The sequence below is a fragment of the Prunus mume genome, unplaced genomic scaffold (genome assembly GCF_029339155.1).
Source record: "Prunus mume cultivar Tortuosa unplaced genomic scaffold, ASM2933915v1 scaffold13, whole genome shotgun sequence".
In the NCBI taxonomy this organism is placed as follows: Eukaryota; Viridiplantae; Streptophyta; class Magnoliopsida; order Rosales; family Rosaceae; genus Prunus; species Prunus mume.
In genome coordinates, this window is record NW_028296559.1 from 1 (window position 1) to 17,132 (window position 17,132).

General features: G+C 35.0%; 1 pseudogene across 2 annotated transcripts; it reads right to left on the minus strand.

Moving 5' to 3' along the window:
• Positions 1–4,715: 4,715 nt before the first annotated feature.
• LOC103330753 (protein CDI pseudogene) lies at positions 4,716–8,767 on the minus strand (annotated as a pseudogene). 2 transcript variants are annotated; one of them, XR_016123069.1, is made up of 3 exons: positions 8,546–8,767; positions 8,320–8,456; positions 4,716–5,617 (listed from the first exon to the last, which is right to left on the minus strand). The product of XR_016123069.1 is annotated as a protein CDI pseudogene, transcript variant X1 (transcript). The 2 variants fall into 2 exon arrangements; XR_016123070.1 differs by having other exon boundaries at positions 8,320–8,410; positions 8,546–8,680.
• Between the last annotated feature and the right edge of the window lie 8,365 nt (positions 8,768–17,132).

Here is a 17,132-nt window from a genome sequence, read left to right on the forward strand (position 1 = left end):
ACATATATATATATATATATATATACTTATACATATACCTTTGTTCTTATTTGTCGGTGAGGATCCTTCTTCGCTCGCGGTACCAACAGGCACGCGTTTTAGGTGTTAGCAGTTTAAGAAAAAGAGAAGGGAGTTGAGTGAGTTTGGGTATTAGTAAGCTATTATGGGATACAGATTTTAACTTAGTTTTAATGGATTACATACGAGTATATTGGGTTTCAATTGCATGTTTTCTGCATCATTTTCCAAATGGTGGGGCTATATGTTGTTTACAAACATAATAAAACTTTATTTTTGTCCACTCACAAGTTTTCTGTTTTGAGTTAAGTCGCCTTCCAGACAATCTTTATCTATTTTTATTTACGTAGGTTTAAATGTGTTTGATAGGTTTAAATGGGAAGTCCCTTTTTTTAGGGGAGACTTTGCCGAAATTTCGGTAGAAAGTCTTGTCCCTCTTTCCCTTGACTTGGAAAAAAGACTATAACGTTAGTAAGTGAGCCCGACATCAGTTTGATGTTGGAAATACCACAAGATCCATCATGGATTCCGAGGAATTCGGGACAGGTCTTATCAATTTTATTTACATTTAAGTTTATTGACCTTTTAGTCGTTTTAATAGGAGATAAACTTGTTTTTCCAAAAACTCACCAACTGGCCTAACTCACATATGTGATATATCCTCTCTCTTTTTTTTTTTTTTTTTTTTTCAAATGCTCTTTGGTATTTTGTAAGATGGATTCTATTTACATTCAATATCTGTCTTCAAAACCCTATCTAAAAGTTTTATAAAAAGTTGAAAATCTTGCACCTCTTCATAATTATTATAATGTGGGTAGATTTCAAGTGAGTTCGGGGTTAAAGATTTAGAACTTAGAGGAGGTAAAATGACAGTTGATGTGTTGGTGGTATGCAGTTTGGGTGTTCAAGAAATCGATTTTTTGTTTTCGAAGTTAGTAAACCCTTTTATGATAAGTTTACAAATGGGTATTGTTGCGATTTTATTTTGAAGTTTTTTGATGGGTGTCGAGAAACATGTATCCCCCCATCCTCTAATTTTCTCAATCGCTCTTGTACACCCCAATTTTTAAAAACCCAAAAAAAAAAATTGAGGTTTTACATTATTTCTTCTCTCTCTCTCTCTCTCTCTCTCTCTCTCTCGCATGATACCCGATCGGGCTTGTCTCTGCGTACCAATAACCACCAAAACTATCGAAGCAAGTTCAAGTTGCGTCGAAGAGTTGGAGTTGTTGCACCACCAAAATTGATAGGGTTTATGTTTCACAATTTTTTTTCCTTTTATTTTGTTTCATTTTGGGGATTAGGGTTTCTAATTTTCTGATTTAAAATTTGCTTTTTTCTGATCTTAAAAATAGTTTGGAGTTCAATGCCAAACAAGTTTTTAGATCTTACAATTACTATTTGAAAACTCATGGTTTTTTTTTTTTTTTAAAGTTAAAAATTTATAAAAAAATAATCATAGTTTTTTAGTTTACTATTTTGGGTAGGATACCAAACATGACAACTTCTACTATTATTGCCATTTTCTATAATGGGCCCATGGGGAATGTTGGTTGACGGCCAGCTTAGGTTGGGCCAATTGGATTTTATGGGCTGGCCCAATTCAACTGAGGTTGGGTCACAATAGTCGGCCAGCAATTTATGCATGGAGAATCACTACTACAAAAGTGAAAAAGACGACCAGAAAAAGACGACGTTTGAAGAAAAAACCGTCGTTGTATTTAAAAAGACGACGGTAACAAAAAACCGTCGTGGATAAGTGACTTAAACAACTAAAAAACGGAGGTACTGTTGAAATTTTTTTTTATAACGACAACACAAATAAAAAGCGTCGTCTTATTAAAAAGTTTTTTCGAGTTAAAATCGACCAAAGAACAACGACAGCAGGTATGACAAGCGTCGTCTTTTAAAAATCAAGTGCCATTTTTTTGGTAAAGACATGGTTGTTTTGAAAGAATTGTCGTCTATTATATGTAAAGATGATGGTTTTTTTTTAAAAAAATGGTGGTCTATTATGAAGTAAAGACGACCTTTAAAAAAAAAAAAAAGGGTTGTCTATTATATGTAAAGATGATAGTTTGTTTAAAAAAGGGTCGTCTATTATGAAGCAAAGATGACGGTTTGTTCTGGAAAAAGGGTCGTCTATTATATGTAAAGATATATGTAACTAGTATGGGGCTGTTACATTCAATAAAGGGCTACCAAATAATGTTTTCAAGAGGCATGTAACTAGTATGGGGCTGTTATCCGGTTTTGATGCATAAAAACAGTGGAAGTAGACGGGACGTAAGGAATTTGCGCTTTGTCGTCCGAGCTCGATTGAGGTCCATGATATCTTTCTGAAAAGGGAATGAAGCCAAGAATCGACTCAAAGCTTTGCGCTGACATAAAAAACCGTCGTCTTTACTTTCAACTCTTTAAATGCATTTTTGGAAGGCTAAAAGACCTCAAATGGCCAAAAACCACCATATGTCAGTGCAAAGCTTTGAGTCCGATTCTGGCTTCATTCCCTTTTCGAAAGGTATCATGGACCTCAATCAGAGCTCGGACGACAAAACTGCAAATTCTTGCTACGTCCCTTCTGCTTCCATTGTTTTATGAAGTAAAGACGACGGTTTTTTTTAAAAAGGGTCTTCTATTTTATGTAAAGATGACGGTTTTTTTTTAAAAAGGGTCATCTATTATATGTAAAGATGACGATCTTTTTTTAAAAAGCGTCGTCTTTTAAAACACGCTAAAAAATGGCCACTTAAGTGAATTCGCGCTTGACAAATTTTCAAATTTTCACCCGTCTTTGAAAACCTTATCTCTCATTAACAAGCGTCGTCTTTTAAAACACGCTAAAAAAATGCTACTTAAACTTAAGTGAATTCGCGTTCGCAAATTTTCAGATTTTCCCCCGTCTCTGAAAACCTTATCTCTCCCTCCTTGAAACCCTCCTGCACTCTCTAAAACACCCTCATAGAACTCTCTAAAATACCCTTCTATATCTTGCTAGTGAATTCTGGATTAGTCTCTTTGCGTTTTTGGTATGTTTGTCTCCCTAATTTCAGATTTGGTCTCTCTTGATTTGTCTGGTTTGTTTACATATTTTTTTTTATATTTTTGGTTTCTTTTTAGATTTTTTGATTTGGTTATCAGGAGATGATAAGGAAGCTTGCAGATTTATAACTTTTTCTTTTGCAGGTTTTCTATGTGAGTCGTATGTTTTTTTGTTGTTGAAAATTTGTTACCTTCTCTTTTCACCATCATTTTATTTATATATTTTTCCTTTTGCAGGTTCTCGATGGTCTTTTTTATGCTCATTTTACAAGTTTTCTATGGAAATATGGACCAATGGTAAAATTTCTCTTCCACCTAATTTTTTATATTTATAATCTTTGCTTTTTTTCTCTCTTTGTCATTTTGATTTATTTACAGGGATGATGGAGGAGACTTCAGTTGTGCATCATTTGTATGTTTGGATGAGGAATGCTTGGATTAGGAGTACTTTGGTCTTGTTAGAAATTATGTTTGTTGTAGAATAAAGATTGGTTAACTATGTAATAACTATTGAATCTTCAAGTTTTATGAAAGAAACTATTTGTGTATATATTCATTAATAAAGCATTCTGGTTGGTTTTCTAGTTAAAATCATTGTATAACATCATAGGAAATCAAAAAGAACTAAAATGTAGTAGTTTGGAAACTTATTAGACGACGGTTTTTATAATAAATCATGGTCTTTACAGATAATTAACGACGGTTTTTATAAAAAAATGTCGTTTATTATAGGTAAAGATTACCTTTTTTTAAAAAAGGGTCGTTTATTGTATGTAAAGATGACGGTTTTTTTTATAAAAACCGTCGTCTTTATAAACAATCCACAACGGTTTTCATAAAAAAAATGTCATCTTTACATACAATAAATGACGGTTTTATTAAAAACAGTCGTCTTTCTTCCTATAATTAACGATCTTTATCTCTAAACAACAACGATTTTCTTTAAAAAAAACATCGTCTTTACAGATAAACAACGACGGTGAAAAGCCGTCGTAGTTTGAAACCCAAATAGAAGGCAGTCGATTTCACGACTATTGGAAAACCTTTTACACGACAGTGGTTTCCCGTCATCTATTTCGATTTTTGTAGTAGTGAATGTAAATTTGGCATTACCAGTTCGTAGGGAAAGGCTATAATGAGGAATTTAGAGTGAGGAGGTTGTTTGAGGAAGCCAATCCCACCATCAAAACATTTAAAATGTTTAAGTCCCATGATTTCTTTACATTTGTTGATGGTGAGATTGACCTCCTCAAATAGCGTCCTCACTTTAAACTCCTCATTATAGCCTCCTTGCAATTGATGTGCTTCCAATTGTTGACTTGGTGAAGCAATATGATCTAGGTCTTGAAACTAAACCAATTTGTCCAGACTAACTCTAGCCTCAAATGCAGGTAAATGCATCATCTCTAAATGCAGAAATTTGGTATCTTTAATTAGGACATATATGGGTAGAGCTCTAAATTAAAGAAAATCCAAATAAAACATGTTTATACATATAGAAATCACAAGCCTTCAAACCAAGGCCGGACCATAGTTAGTGTTGGCCCTCCAATTAAAATGATAAAGCCATTTACAATTGAGTTTTAAATTTGGTATTAATCTGAAAATTCTAACTCTACCACCACTTCAAACCATATTCATAAAGGTTTAAAATGTACAAGAAAGAAATACAGATTACTTTAATTAATATAATACAAATACTGCATAACGAGCTAAATGTTACACAACGAATTGTAAGAATACAATGCAATACCTAGCTACTATTAAGAACCACTATACATTCCTGCAGGTACGTCTCCATTTCATTCAACCACAGGTCTGCAAACTCGCAATTCTTCCAAGCCTCAAACCACGGTCCTCCCCGAGTATAGTGTATTGCCTTAGGGAAAGTCCGGGGATTACCTTCAACAACTTGGTTATGTCCCTCAAGAAAATTCCAAACAAATGGGATGGACCCAATTTCTTCATCCTCAAGCCACTGAAACCTATGAAGAAAAGCGCCGGTTTGTGTGTTCACAACCTCCGGCGTCAAGACCCGGTTTTTGGGATGTTCACAATTGTACAACACCATGGAAGACCAATTCTTCCTAGGGTACACAGTTTGCAATGCTCCATCCATTTTTGTTGTCTCCTTTGGGATGTAATCATGTTGAACACACATGATGGCATATTTCTCATCAACCAAATCTCTTAGCTCCTTAATGTCCGCTAGGTAAAGAAAATCACAATCCACAAACACGGCCCAACCTTCATAGTTGGCCAAATATGGAGTCAAGAACCGAGTAAAAGAAAACTCTGTGCTCTCCAGTTGGCCTCTTTCACGCCAATATAGGCCTTCCTTTCTCAGATCAGATTGTTTAAGTGGTATGATCTCAACTGGGATTGAAGATCTCTTCAATATTGAGTGTCGACAAACCTCATATGCAATGTCTTCACGTTGATCATAACCCACAAAGATCTTAAAGGGCTTGTACTTGTTCATGCCTCCATTACAACCCAATGGATTAACCTTGTAGTCGCCCAAAGTCATCTTAGTTGACACTGATTGTACAACACTCTGTTCAAAATTTAAATTGAATAATGAGGTTAACTTTTTTATTTTATTTTCTACGAGCGATGGAGTTTTCTCACACACACACACACACTATTATAGGATACCCATCAGTATGAGGTTATAACTTATATCAAACAATGAAAATGGCATTTAAGCAATTGAAATCGGACTACGATTTTTAGGATAATGAATAAACAAAAAATGGAACTACAGTTTTTTAAGGATGGATCAAAATCCTCTACTTAGTTTTTCTTTACTAAGATTTGCTTGGCTTTTATTATTCTTTTTTCTTGATAAAGGGCGATATTATTACTTGGTTTAAAATATGTCACATCATTTAAAATATATATGAAGACTAAACAATTTGAATAAAAAATGAAAAACCTCTAATTGCTGGAAAAAAGAAGTACAAGTTGGAATATACCAAATTGTTGATAGTAATATTAGTACTAGAATACAATATACATCTTATTATTAGAGGTTCCACAAAAAAAAAAAAATAGAGATCCCTATATGAAATGATTATCCTCACTATTACTCTTATGGTGTGTTTGGATGAAGGAAATAAACTTGGGATTTTGACAAAACTCAGAATTTCTAAATTGACATGAACCAATTCTGGTGTTTGGATAAAAAAACATAGAAATTTAGAAATTCCACGTGGAAAAAAACATGGAATTTGGAGATCATAAATCCCAAGTTTAAATTCTATCTAAAAGTCGTCATTTCTAAAGTCCCAAGAGAGATTGAGTTTTAAAAAAAGATAACTTTACAATTAAAGGTTAAATTCCGTGTTTTAAATCAGTCACCAAACAAGAAACTTTACAAATTCTAGAACATTAATTTTCATCATTTTAAATTCTGTTATTTATGAAATCTTTTGTACTTTTAAATTTTTTCATCCAAACGAACTGTTAGGGACAGTTTGGCATTTGGTAAACTTTTTATTAAACGTGATGTTTGTACAAGAATCAGTTTTTGAGTGTTTGGTAAATTTTGTTGTGAAAGTGTTGTGAGCTATGTATGATGGGTAAAAAGGATATAATGTTGAAATGACTTTTTTGGTCATGTGTTTGGTAAAAGGAAAAGCACTTTCATTTTCACTTACATATATTTTTTTGTATTAAATATGTTTTCATTACACCCTAAAAATTATTTTAATTATAAAATAAATAAAGTATTATGTTGAAAATTAAATATTTGTATTCAAATGTTCTAAACTACTGTTTCAAGTTTAATCCAATATATTCCTTTTAAAATAAATATTTTGTCAATAATATGATCATAACAAAAATAAAGCTAATCATAAGCAAGCAATCATATACATATCTAAGTAGATGAACTCATTGAAGCTATATATGATTTCTCATAAAAATGACAATCACATTTGGCATGTCTTATATAGTGATGAAGTGTCATGGTTGCAATAACTATTTTTACTTGTTTTGCAAAAGGATAACTAGGCATGTCTCATAAAATATTTTTTCTAGTTTCCAAAAGTGCATTCAATAACACTAAGGGAAGTATGCATGATTAAATACCTTTTTATAACCCATCGATTGACCACACTTACGAAAATTAGGAAGATGATAACTTTCACTTTTAAACTCTAGTGCTTCTCCAAACCAATTGTCGCATAATTAGAAAATGAAAGCAGCTCTATACCAGCTTTCCCTAATTTCTTTTTCTCACAACAATTACTCACAATCACTACCACCCCCACCTCCTCCACCACTACCTCTCTCACAAACCACCATCGCTATAAACTCCATGAAAATCAATAATAAAATTATAACAAACTTAATTAAAATCTATACACGAATTCAGTCAAAATCTATGTGGGGTTTGTAGAATTCAGTCAAACTCAATTAAATTCAATTAAACTCCATCAACTTTATAACTCTTTTAAAATCATTTAAAATTTAAATTGAATACACCCTTATTAATTTCTTACCAAACATCATGTGCTTTCAATTTTTTTTTTTAAATAATTACTTATGGGCCCAAATAAGCAATGTCAAACGGACACTTAATGACACTCATATAACAAAGATGTTTTATTATCAATTGGAGTGATGAATATGAATATTGGATTTCTTCCAACATTGATAATTTATTACTCCATTTATTAATAATTCAGTAAATACTTGAATATATTTTGGTATATTCTTCGGTAATGTTGGTAATATTCGATTCATTAATAATCGGTATATATATCTTTTTAATTTTTACCAAAAAACAACCCACCTTTTTTCGGTTTTAGATTCTTCCATTTTCGGATTATAAAATCCGGTACCCAACCAAAAAAAACAAAACTATTGGTAATCGGTCTGCTCGGTTTTTACCGTGGTAGCCCTACAAGAAAATGAAGAAAACATAGCGATGTTGCAATTGGTCAATTTATGCTTTCTTTTCCATTCTTTAAAAGAAAGATGAATAGCTGTCATGGGATAAATGAAAACTAAAAGGATACTTAGTTTTTGAGAGTCCCAATTAGCAAGGTTACAGGATTTGAGCAGTTAATTTCCTACATCAGTTTACGTAAAACCAAATAGAGCCAAAAAAAAAAAAAAAAAACATATACCAAGGACTGAAGATATTCAAACCAGGAAAATGCATGCGCAGAAATCAAATCCTAGCCATTAAAACCCACAGAATACATAGTTTGAGAGAGACAGAGACAGAAAGAGAGACAGAAAAAGTACCGAAAGACTGGAAATATGCAGATCTTGCAGCAGCAGAAGAAGAAAAGCTGAGGCCTTCTTGTTGAGTGCAGAAGGAAACTTTAGTTAGATTCTGAAAGACAAGCAAACAAACCAACCATTTTCCAATTCAGCATTTTCTGCAGAATGAATTCGAAACGTCAAAGAAGCCCCACAAAAACACTACCAAAATTTATGACCACCATTTGAAGTAAAAAGGAAAACATACCTCATCGCCTCTCTCAAGGGTTGCTTTGGCTTGAGAGATTGTGGTTCCTTGTGGGTTTGGTTGTGGTTCCTTGTGGGTTTGGTTTTTAAGACACAGAAGTTGAAATAATTATTAGTTGTAGAAAGAAAAGATAAGATATGGGGCCAATTATATAGAATAACATTTTCAGGCTGTCTCCAATCCTTCACTTTCTCTCTTTGGAAATTGCATGGCCACTTGGCCAGCATTATTAAGGTACATATGTAGGTTTTGTTCTTGACAAAGATGGACTAGAGATAGCGAGTACAAATTCTGTTTGAAATACTGGCGCGTCAATCTTTGGATGTTGTAGGGCATGCGGGCTACAGACTACCAGTACAGCCACATAATTCCCACCGACACAATTTGGGCCTGATTTTTTTCTAAAAAAATTTATATGTTTTTATATCAAAATAAACAAAACTTTTTTTTAAAAAAAAAAACAAGAGGGGAAAAACTTACACAAACACTCTGAAACACACTCTTCTAGTTGAATGGCCAGAAGGATTCTAGGTGGTACACGATCAACAGATGTTAAGACTTAAGAGATCTGCAGCAAAATTCCCCTTGCGAGGGCCAAACAAGTTGTCTGATTTTGTGATTGGGCTTTGAGTGGGGGTGATATTTAAGAGAAAATGTCCAACTGATTTCTTATGTCAGTATGGAGTGCACTCAATTGAGATTTCAATTGATTGTAGTTAGTTTTATAGACTACACATGGACTTTGACTCTAATTGTATATGGATTTTGAGGGAGCTTGTTAGACTTATATAATAGTTTTTAGTGGATTTTAATTGATTTTCGTAGACAACCCATAGACTTTGACTTTAATTCTCTATGGATTTTAATGGAATTTATTAGAATTTTATCATAGTTTTTAAGGAATTTGAATAGAATTATGTGGATTTTCATGGATTTTTCGGTGGTCCACTTTCATATAGCTCCCATTATTATTATTATTATTATTATTATTATTATTATTATTATTATTATTATTAGGACTTTTTCTATTGAGAGGGGCAGTAGTATATTAAACTCACACACTACACTGATGCTAGGACTCAAACTCTGAACCTTTCCTAGGAGAGCCATTGAAGGAAACATTAAAATCCTAGTTATATTTAGCCACAAAGATAAGGTTACAAGTAAATTTAGGCAACAGAAGCTTTAAAATTTAATCTTTGAGCTTTGACATGACTAACCCCAATTATTTTTACGGTTTAACATAACTAGCCGTATAAACTTTACATTGAATTACTACTCAAGGTTGACATCCTTTGAGTTGATCATCTTATGGAAGGCCTTCTAGATTCACTAAATCACCAATAGAGGTGATCTCTAACTTTTCTACACCAAGGAAGATGGAGAATATGATGCAACCTAGGAAGGAAACGATGCTAGTGCTCATTTCGTAGGGTGGCCAGTTTTGGCTAGGTGGGAGGAGTTTGATGGTGATCCAACTCCTCTTTTGAAACTAACTCAAAACCCTAACTTTTCTAAAGAGACAAAGTTCATATATATAGACCCACAAGAAGGAGACCTAAGCCTCCCTCTAGGTAAAATCGGCCATGGGGTAAATATTGGGCTTGTTGTGCTCAAGTGGTCATCCTACTAAGCCCACATAAATTTATTAGCCCATTAGGTCCAAGCCCAAAAGCCCTTGAACCCAATTTCATAGTTTATGCCCAAACTTCATCTAACCTTTTCGGTGTGTGATCTATTAGGTTCTAATTGACAAAGTTGTGGGTGATCCAAAACTCTTTATTGATTGATTGTGAATTAAAATTCCTTTTTAATTCTCCCTTGATGAGAACTAGATTATATTTTGTTCCCAGTTTCCACAAACCGTGAGTGACGTCTAGCAACATGTCACAGTTGCCCAAGCCAATATAGAATTGGGTTGTGAACCTATTCAATTGAAATTATTTTGTTCTCTTAATCAATGCTCTTGATCATGCTATTGGGCATGAAATTCATGTCAAACCCTTAGCATGATCTATAGTCTCATGTGATTCATTAGAGCATGATCATAATCTCTATTATTGATCTAGCTTGTTGCTTTGGCCAAAGACTTTTGAGTCACATCTTTTGAGCATTCTCCTCCTTTATTAAAGGTATATATCCCTTGTTGTACACTCACATGTCTCCGTGAATTGATCATTAACCCTAGTCATATATTTGGGTTATACCTCGAGGAAACACAATGCTTCAACATGGCTAAGGGCCCACGACGATTCCATGAGACAACTTGTGGTGCCTTAGGTCAATGAGTAATTTGCACTATTCCAACTTGAGAGATCCTGATTTACATGTAAGTAAGACTTCTATTCAAGTTCTCTCTCTTGATCACATTCATTGAATTCATTCTCTATTGAACACCTATACACTTATCTTAGAGTCTCCACACGAATAATTCGAAACCAGACATCCTCCTGATTAAGCAGATACAATGCACTTATCATATGACCATGATCTATTTAGGATATGGACATGGTACATAAAGGTCACATGAACTTCAATTCTTTAAGTCACTTTCTATGTCTGAGGATCCATGGACTTATTGGTTAAGTAAATGATTAAGATTAGCATACTTCTAATAGCAATTGCTCCAAATGACTACACTAGTGGGTACTTTGCCATATAGCTCCTATTATAGATTTCTTATTGATGGCCTTGACTATATTTTTTTTGGTCGAGAAACAAATCATTATTAGAAATAGAACATTACAACAAGTCCAAAGACAAAGACATTTAAAAAATGCCCAAAAACAATAAAAACAAAACAAACAAAATAAACATAAAAAAAGCCCACTAACAACCGCCTATGACCATTGCAAACCCTAATAACCCTACCATAAAATAAATAAAACAATAACCAATAGCCACCATCACTACAAGGTTCATCACCACCAAGGCAACCACCAGAATAAAGGGCCAGAAAGAGACCTTGGGAGACCAATTGAAAAGGATAGGAGTGAAACCGTAACATACTCATTTGGCCAAATAATGGATCCAACAAGATCCTTAACTCCCAAAACCTTGTAACCCAAACCCATGTATCATCCATGGTGTGGATGGGGATAAGCATGAGGAAGGAAGAGCTGATGGGGAGCTCAGAAACCAAGGGAAATATAGATGTAGGGGTGATGCAGACTTAGTGATTTGGGGTAAAATGATAGGGAACCCGCAAGGTAAGGAAAAGAAGAAGAGGGAGGAGGGTGGAGTGGAGGAACACAAAGGGAACAAAGGTGGAGAAGTCATGAAAAAAGTCATAAGGGAGAAGAGACATAAAGGCCAAAAGAAAGGAGGAGAAAGAGAAGCCACAATAAGAGGCGGAGAAGTTGCCATGACAAACTGACCGCCTCGAAGGACAAATGAGGCTCCCTTAAGGAGGGCTAGAGAAACAGCTAGCCGTTCACATTGGAGGATAATATCACATGTTCATACTTTCCAAACCTCATTTTTTTGGTGTAAATATCCTTTAAAAACTTTTGCATATGAATGGATTTGTTTGATTGCATCAAGCAAATGGATATTAATTTGCACCTTCTTAAATTGATCCATAATATCTCCCTTAAACTTCTCATTTCAAGCTTGTCTACCATGTTGAGGGAAAGGTAGAGGACCGTGAGGTTATGCATTGGATCAGCATGATTCGCAAATTCAACAACTTTGTCAAGGGTCAGAACATTACTTTCATACCTCAAGGAGCCCTCAAACTTCTTGTCAAGCTGCTGTCCTGTTTCTTTCATGACCTCTTCTTCTTCTTCTTCTTTATCATTAATATATGGATTTCCAATCTTATTATCAATCACTTTCCTGTTTCTCAAAGTGGTAATAGCTTTAACATGATCATCATTCCTGGGATTTGCTTCTTTTTGGCTTGGAAATTAACCTTGTGCTCTTTCTAATATGTTCAGAGTAGTAGCTATTTGTACCAACTGAATCTCAAATTTAGATCGACTCTTTTCCAATACCAATTAGTGTAAGTGATGCAACCTCTTGTTGAAGAAAAGTTTGATAGGGTTGCTGGTATTGCCTTGAGGAATTGGAAGGTCCCACGATACTAAGTGAGTTGCTCCAAGAAAAGTTTAGATGTTGTCTTCACCAAACGTTGTAAGTATTAGAATAAGGATCATTCTGGCGCCTTTATTGAATGCATTAACCTCTTGCACATCTTCTAAAGTAGGATTTGATGGGCAAGTCATAATGTCATGGGTGATAATGGAACACATAATAAATGGTTGCATTGTTACCTCGTTCCCTAGTGGTGTTAGAAGCTTCGTAAGAGCTGCAATTCTAGAATCTTTTGTCAGAAAGTCCCATGCTCATCATTTTCATAGATTGTCTCAAAAATAACTTATGGCTTCATCTGTAGTCATGTCCATTAGGCTAACCCTTATTGTTGAGTCAAACCTCTAAAAAATTAGTGAACCTTCTGCCAAGTGTCAAAACCATGATGAGTGCATTGAAGAAACAAGTCCTTATATCGCTCCCAACTTCCGTGAAATTGTTTCACCCTCTTGTTGACAAAAACTTATAATATATAGGATCGAAGCATTGGTCCTATGAGTAGTGAAATTTTTTAAAGGAAATTTCGTAGATAAAATAGTCCAAGAGTTTATGGATGCTTCTGGAAGCGAGTCTAACCAGTTTGTTTCTTTATCCATTAGGGAAAATGGGAATAATTTGAGAGAAATTTGCTCTTCACTAACCCCGTCAAACCTAAATGTGGAGCAGATAGCAAACAATGTCTTTAGATGATAGGATGGGGTTTCCTCCTTCTTCCTATGATAAATAGGTAGATGTTGAATGATTGACGGGAGAATTTCAAATCATTGCGTGATTAGGTCCAAGATGATGCATGACGATGCATTGTACTCCGCCGGTATAATGTAATCTCTTAAACACCTTGGTTGAGGTGGTGGATTATCTCTACCATGGTTGACTAGATCACCCATATATGGTCCTAGTGAAGAAAGTTGTCTTCACTGCTTTCTTACAGTAAGTTCAAGCTCTTGATCAATAGGAATAAGCTCCTATTTGTGAGAACACCTCCCTTGCATACAATTGGGGAATGAAAAATAAAGGCAAAAATTGAATTGATAAAGGGAAATGAAAGTCTGAGTTGGAAAAGGAAGATGATGACTTCTTGTTGAAATGCTACTAGATTAGAGTGAGTTCTCCTTTTTTCCTTTATTTTTTCCTTTTGTCGAACAACTCTATTTTTGTTTCTTTGTTTCCTCTTTTGCTTTCTTTGCTGTTTTTTCTTTTTCTTCTTTCTTCCAAAAAAAAAAAAAAAAAGGTTGAAAAGGAGACTTGTGAGTTTTTCCAATGATAAACAAAGATGTCGTTTCTTCTTTGAATCGGGTTTGTACTTCTAAAACAAAACAAACTTTAAATAAATATATAAATAAATAAAAATAAAAAACTAAAGAAACTCAATTAGACGTAAATTAGGAATCTAAATTCTAAATTAACTAAAAACTTGATATGACCTTGCAAGTGCACAAGAATGCTGTAGTATAGTGATTTACAAGTCCATGTATCGATCCTATGAAGACTCTAAATTGAATTGGAACTTGAAAGCCAAAAATTAGATCTAATTGAAGTGAACACAACACAAGAAACGAGCAAAAACTTAGACATGAACAAAAATTGGACTTGATCTAATTGTAGTGAAAGTGTTTTAAGAAAAACAAATGCAAAACAAGAGTTATAACAACAAACAAACAAGAAATTAATCAAATCAACTGAAAATAAAAACGTGACTTTTAAGGGTTAAAAAACAATGATGAAAGTCTAGGGTCTCAGAAACAACCACAAGCAATCGAAGTTAGATTTCAAAGCATTCAACAAATTCTTTCAATTCTCTATATGATAATTATCGTATCTAAGTCTTTGCTAGACACGTCAAACTAAAGTATTCCTAAGTGCAAAATTCTTTTCTAGTTCAAACAAAGATCATATATCCTATCACGTAGTCTATCCTGGTTAAGGCTTAAAATTTATATAGAAAATTCTTTGTGCTATAGTAGTGTTTTAAAATGCATTTTTGTAGGATGCTACATTACGGGGTGTTTAACACCCCGACCCAACAAATTGTTTTTATGTAATTATTTAATTGTGAAATTATGTTTTTGCCCTTGGAAGTTCGAAAAGGAATTTGGGGAATTGAGTAGCACCGTTGCATAGAGCTTGTGAATACGAGTTCGTAGACAGGAGGTAGGCTCAATTCCGATTTTAAACAAAGAAGTTATGATCTATGGACGTGTAGTGGCACAATGTAAATACTACAAAGTCCCAATTTAAGTACAGACCTGATTCTTTTTTTCTGCCTCTCTCTCTCTCTCTCTCTCTCTCTCTCTCTCTCTTGTGAACAGTGACGCCGCCACTTCTCATTCAATTTTCGGCACTATCTGACCTCGGTTGCCATCGCAACCTTCACGAAATATCTTCCTCTCATCCTCCTCTACAAAACCAACCCAAGACCCGACCTATTTAGCAGCCGGTGAACTTGATTCGATGATGAGAAGAACTCAGGTTTTTAGGCGCAATGTATCCATCATCATGAACTTGCTCAGGGTTGAGCTAACATTGGACTTGTTGTGAGTGGAGATTTATTTTCAAATGAGTGTTTTTCAAATATGGAATTGCTTGCATAAATGTGATTTGATTGGAAATTGGGTATTTTGTGTTAATAAGATTATGAGATTATTATCAGGGTAGTCTTGGACTTTACAATGTGATATAGGATTTTCAAGGATTATTATTATTATTATTATTAAAGGACATGGATTTAGGTTTCGTACTTTGGTGATATTGGTTCTGTTTATGAAATTTGGATATATTTGGGATATGAGATTTATGTAGTTACACACCATTTGTTGTACCTTCCCTTGGTTCGTTATGGAAAGGATAATGGAATTCTGAAAAAGAATTATAGTTGGTCTTTAGGACCTATCAGGGCACACATATACTTTTTGGGATGTATGTTAGGATGTTTGTCTGCGCGTATATGACGGGATTCAGTCTCACGGTAATGCTGTGTGTGCTAGGGAGCAATAGTCCCCTGGTTGGACTACTCAACCCTAGTCACATGATAATGCGATTCTATCATGTGGTATAGTAAAACAGTCTCAATTGGATTGTTTTTCCCATGGTACATATCTTGATGTGGTGAATGTGTATACGTATGTATATCTATATCCATATATGTATATGTATACGGGCATATGTGTGGATTTATTTCCAGATTGAGTTTCTTGAGTATGTGCATTGAGAGTACTATGCACAAGTATGAACATTTGAAATGAAGTTCATAATTTAGATTGGATATTTGGCATATTGTATTTTTACATGGATTTTGGGTTTTGATGTTATTCTCGTACGTTTTTTGAAGAGATCTATTGCATGGTATTTTGGGTATTATTCTCTAAAACGGAGTGGGTTATTTATGCTAAACATAAATTATGTTTAACGCTTTGTTTTCATCCACTGACATTTTCTATTTTGTTCCCCCAGGTTTAAGGCATCTGAGGTGGAGACCACCATGTTGAGGTATCGCCATTGTCTGCATTGTCACATCCCTGCTTTTGCGCCCTCCCACCGAGATCCACATGCTTCTATTCTAGCTTGAGTCTGGCTAATCAATGTCTTCATACCTTAGAGGGGCATGTTGATTTCTCCTTTTAGGCTGATATCACAGCCTCTTATACCTATCTTGGTACTCATGCAATGACCGTTTGTTTGGCCTCACTTCCATCCCCCCATTGGGCTATGTGGGCCATAATTCTCGGGTGGACTTATTATCATACTCCTTTCAAAACTCTTAGGTCTACCCACTTGGACTTGATCTTTGACTTGCTCCTCAGTCAGCCTCTTGGTCGGTTCCTTGGTTGGCTCCTTGGGTTTCGGCAGAACCACCTTGAGAGTAACCTGACATTGGATCGCACAATCCCCTTCGGAGGTTTTTCCTTGGTCGGAATTTTTGTCTCAGGAACCTTGGCCACTTTTGGGTACATCTTGGCCTTGTCTTTTGCCTTAGGGTCCGCTGGAATCTCCCTTACCCTTCTTTCCGTCGCAGCCTTGGCCAAGCCACCCTAGTCAAACCTTGGCCTAGGTTGGTCTAGCCTTGGGAAGTTGGCATTCACCATGTTTACTTGAGCATTTGGAAAAGGATTCTAGTCGACGCTCACTGCAGCTTTCTCTGGAAATTTTAAGATTTTCCAATCTATGAGATCCTGCCCGGCCACTTTTGCAAAAGGAAGCATTCGACCAATTTTACAAGGATACGCTCGGCCACTTTTGCAAAGAAAAGAGTCCTGCCATATCTTTGAGAAAGCACCATGGCCTTTGAAGAAAACACCTCGCCGCATTTTTGAGAAAGCACCATGGCCTTTGAAGAAAACACCTCGGCCACTTTTTTAAGAAAGCACGTTGGCCGCTATGAATTCTCAGAATGGATTCCTCCACTAGGAATTCTTTGACCGTTAGGAATTGGGCCACTAGGAATTCCTTCCTTCTCAAGCCTAGCTGCCAAACTTCTTAAGCCCGACTACCAAATTTT